Source organism: Manduca sexta, chromosome 28 (assembly GCF_014839805.1).
Source record: "Manduca sexta isolate Smith_Timp_Sample1 chromosome 28, JHU_Msex_v1.0, whole genome shotgun sequence".
Taxonomy (NCBI): domain Eukaryota; kingdom Metazoa; phylum Arthropoda; class Insecta; order Lepidoptera; family Sphingidae; genus Manduca; species Manduca sexta.
In genome coordinates, this window is record NC_051142.1 from 6,118,358 (window position 1) to 6,123,670 (window position 5,313).

Consider the following 5,313-nt stretch of genomic DNA (forward strand, 5'->3'; position numbering starts at 1 on the left):
CAAATAAAATTATACTGGGCTAACGTGGCACTTACATTCACTGGTTGAATATTTATAGGCAGGTACTGGTGCTGTGGAAGATCGTAGGTACTGTGTGAAGGCAAATGAGTTTATTTATATTGGAAAATAAAGTTATTTTACATATTAATAAAGATTCGAGTGCACTAAAAAAATGCCCACTGATCTATCTGTTATCGCAAAGAATAAACTATTTAGATCCTGCAGTAAATTGAAATGTTTATATTCTCTCTGGCCTGTTGATATTGCTGTCTACTCAACTGACAAATCTATAGTCTATAATGCCAAAAGTGTTGCCCTTTTTAAAATCAATCTCTTGTAAATGGACTGCGTCCACTTTTTTTTCTGTTATATGGTTACAAGCACTGAGTTGCCATGCTACTCTAATGTCAATAAAGCTAGGGAAACATGATATTACAGAAAGAAAATAGGTTTCGGAATTTGGAGCGTCCACTTTAATTTTTTTTTTAATCTTTATTTATGGAGCTTGGTCGTGTTGAGTGTTAAGCAGTGTTGAGTAGAACCTGAGAGTAGAACATACAAGAGGCCGCGAGGTGGTACATTTGTCACGTATATACATGATGTCAAAATATAAGTGATACATTCAATGAAAACAATGACGACGATGAAATTCGGAAACAGCTGATTTGGATGAATATTTTTTTCAATTTTCTTCTTTGCACATTAAGTTTCCCTAAGACCATTTTTGCGCTTAACACGGCAGTATAGTCCTCTGTAAAATTAAAGTTAGTTAGTATAAGAAATTCGAATAGGATGTACTGTAATTTACAATTAATAATTCGGCCAAAACCAAACGAGTCTAATTTATATTCTCGTCTCGTCTTATTGAATGCAAAGCCGGGCTTAAACATCCAGAAATTCCGTATCTCAAACTAGAATTTGGATCCACCATGCTTCGGATTCTATTCAAAATGGTGATACCCTATATAGTAATATTAATTTTATGTGTTTATATATCTATATGTATATATATTTTTATTATCTGTTATTTTAACTTTAAAATTTTCAACCTTTCTTTCATGCACCTACCATGATTATCTCGGCACCCTAAGGTTGGCTGGTAGAGAATGCCTAGGGCATTAAGTCCGCCTGTATACATTTGTATATGAAGTGCTAATAAATAAATATCCTGAAGATATGCGATACCCCCCACACACATGCTGTATATTGACTCTGAGATATTGACAATGCTATTTCTTTCTTTTATTGAGCTGGCTTTGTAAAGCTGAAATGGAAAGTGGCAACGCTACTGAATTTGAGAAAAGTAGAAGTATAAGTATCTCTTTTTCAGATTTTTAATTCACATTGCTAAATACATCTAAGGGCGGTTTTATAGATCCGGAATGCCGTTCTGAATTCAGACACGGAATACAGAATGAAAACATAACTTTCCTTGAAAATTAATCTACCTTGGTAACATCACAAATAAAAAAAATATTAAGAGAATTTCACTACTTCACCAAACAACTTACATCTTTTTGAAAAAATCATATTATGGTCAGTCACACTACTGATCTACGAAAATGATTTCAAACGTTGGGACATCATAGCATGCAGCAAAGATGCGGCGCGGGGCAGTAGCCGACCTGTCAGAGCCGACCGCGGTACTAGTGGCGACGTGACCGTAGAACTGTGTTACCAGATGTATAGAGTTAACCTATATTATTGGATTTTTTTATAAATCAATATCGCTAGCCATGAGTCGAAACCATTTAGTTTGGGAAATATCATACACCGGATACATTATTGGATAGTGTTGCTAATAAGGACCAAAGTCTGGGAAGTAATGACGTTCGGTTTAAATAAGCTCATTTTTAACATCATACCTTTTATTTTTCCTTTACCTCCAGTATTTCGTTACCGCAACAAAGGGCCCATGGCATTTTTCTCAAAGATAAACAAAATTAATTAACAGACGGAAAAATATCTTTTGACGGTAGAAATAGAATTAAAGATATATAACACAAGGAAAAGATGAAAATATTACTATAAATGCTATTAAAATATTACTTACTACCCCAAATGTGCACTCTGTTATAACTTCGATGGAAAGGCATCCTCCATAGCTACGCCATGCCAGATAGTTGCATTTTAATACATCACTAACGAATTCCCTTTAGAAAAAAACATGGTGACAAGAAAATCAGTACCCTAAAACGAAAATGAGTATCCGATAAAAAAACTTCCTGATTCTTCAGTAAGCCTCGACTGAAAAAGACAATCTTGAGCTGATGCTGCTTGTGAGATTTCCAACTCTTCACCATTTTTAGCAGATATAGGATGTTTAGGCTTATAAAAATGGTATCAATAAGTAGGTGTTAGTAGAAGGCTATAATCGAGGACCAAGGTGGAAAAAATATTAATTTTCAAGTTTGAAATATATATTTTCTAATAATCCTTAAAAAAATACCCAGTAATATAATGACCCAAACGTCGTCACATCGGGGGACGAAACCCCGGACCGGGGAGATGAAAGTACTTTAGCGGTACTTATAATATACAAAAGAGGACAAACTCATTTTATGTTTTTTGTATCGGAAGTTATTTCAATTTTCTTTTACCAGTCTTTAATGTTTTGATTATAAAATGGCGTTTTTTGTTCTAGGTTGCATAATTTTTCTCCCAAACTTCTCTTCCTCTATAATTCTGCTCTCGTTTTTATATCCCCCACATTTGACGGAATCCTTCCAATTTGGCAACTGACCTGTCTTTATTTTTCTCTTATTAAATCCGGCAACACTACTACCAAATGCTAGAATGCTAGCTAGTGACAGTGTGACCAGTTAATCTTATTTATCCGATTATGAAGTATTTTAAGTAAGACGAAGAACTAGAAAAAAGGCGCGGGTAACTTCGGATATGTGGCGGCTGTATGTTTTATATTTCTGATTTTTATTAAAATAGGTTTGTAAATAATTCTTATGAGTTGGGTTGTAATTATTGAAGTTATACTTTTGGCGCGTTACGGAAAAAATATGAGAGTAAATTTATACGATGCGCGCGCACACCATCCCGAAAAACCGCGATGATGAAATTAGTTATGTTATTTTAACGTTATTATTAAATGTAATAGATACAAATATATAATAATTACGTCCGTTAAAATAAAACGTTTTTTAATATTAACTTAACTAGTTTTTTTTCTATTATTAGTGTCGTTTTCTCTGCAAACATAGAATTACGCGAAGGATATAATTTTTAGAAAGATTTTTATCATGTTACACCAAAGAAGTATAACTTCTTACGTGCGTACAGAAGTATACACACACGTTTTTTGTAAATTTTGTGGCTGAGTGTTTTCTTTATTAGTTAACACAATATTTTTTATTCGGCACGTGTAAATATACTACTATGTATTATATAGTAGATATTAAAAATTCATAACCTGACTGTGGGGATTAATCCCCCTGAGGTGTAATTTTGATGCAATTTGAGTAACTGATTCAGATTAATTTCCTAAAGCGCACTACACTTTTGATCGACTATATGTTGTCGATAATTGGTCTGCACTCGATGCCACAAAAATAGAGGAATACAACTTTCTTATATTACATACGACATACGATTCTTCCAATACGTTTGGTTGTAATTGTATTGATGCTGCAACCGACGGTGATCTGTTGCATCCAGTCGAAACGAACAATAGATCGTAAAGTACTCTTTTAGTAATAGCGTCAATGAATTGTACACATATATTCTGTATACATTTCGTGCGTAACAAACAACAATATTAATGGGCACGCGACGAACACTGACCAGTATTTGTGCTAAGGCCACAGTCCTGGCGTGAGGCTGCGTGCTGATGTGAGTTGCACTCTGCTCTCACTGATGTTACTTGTTTTATTACGTATTTTGTGATGTTATGCAAGGTGTAAGCATGTAATAATAATGAGCTATTGCAATTTTATATAATCGATTTTATTATAGAGGAATTTATAGATAGAATAAAACTGCAGTTCTCCATTATCTTTCATAATGTAATTATAAAACCAGTGTTGTCTATTATTGCCACCTAGTAAAGGTATGTAAACATACCTGTTTCGGTTAAGAATATGTTAAAGTCAATGCTTGGGAATATTTACATTAATCATGAAATAATCATGTATTGGTCTTTTAATTTTGTTGGAATAATATTTTTTTATTTAATCCTTTGAATGGCGAGACAAGCTTGCCGATCGCATGGTGGTAAGCGATACGACAGCCCAAAAACAGTAGAAATACTGTTATTACTATAGCTGGTTTTTATTAATACTTGTGCAAAAGGTCAAGGTCAAGGTTGAATAAAAGATGGTGCTATTACTTCTACAAATTACTAGTATTAGTACATCCTCTTACATTCAGCATTTTTTAAAACAACGAGAATTAAACAATATTTTTAACAGGAGCATTAGAAAATTTCCGATTAGCATTGGGTTTATTTTAAAAGTAAAGTGTTTAAATTTCAAAGTAATCGTTAGTGCAGTAAAGCGTTTAAATTTTAAATCGTAGTGGGGAAAACATCTCAAACAGTTGTTTTAAAATTTGATGACAAACAGTTTTAACGTGTTACAGTGCCTTACAGGACCTCAATATTTACCATAAAATCTACTTGTCTGTTTGTCCTAATAATCTATCCTATAAATATAAACCCTACTGTTATGGGTGTGGAGACAATAACTCAGTTCAATCTTATAATATAGTTGAGGGAAGTACTTCCTGTTCCTGTTTCTTTCCTCCTGGATACTACTTGCGAACTATGTTCTGAATATAAACCCCAAAAGCAAAGCCACAAATAGCATAGACCTCTATTTCTTACGCTGAAGCCAGTAAACCTATTTCTAAATCCCTTACAGACATTTTTATTACCCGCCCACCTTATGATCCTATATATATATATATATATGCCTGTTGTCTATAGGCAACAACAGTTAATTTAAAAATGTATAACATCTTTTGTAATTAAAAATAATATTATACTTGAGTTACATAGTTCATTAACATTTTACCATAATTTTTTTTATTATAATTCTAAATCTTATCATACAGTGGGAGAATATTATTAGGGCTGGTATTATAATTCAAGATCAAGATACAAATTGTTATTCAACATAATAATCAAATAAGTAGGAAGACATAGGTGATATTTTAAATTCTGAGATTATTTTAAATATGTTTATTATTTATTATAGACAGGCAGATGTAATTATGAAGACTTACCTTGCAAACGTGATTTAGAGGAAAATTTAAAGGAAATACTGGCAACACCGACGACAAAAAACCCAAGCAAGCTGCAAA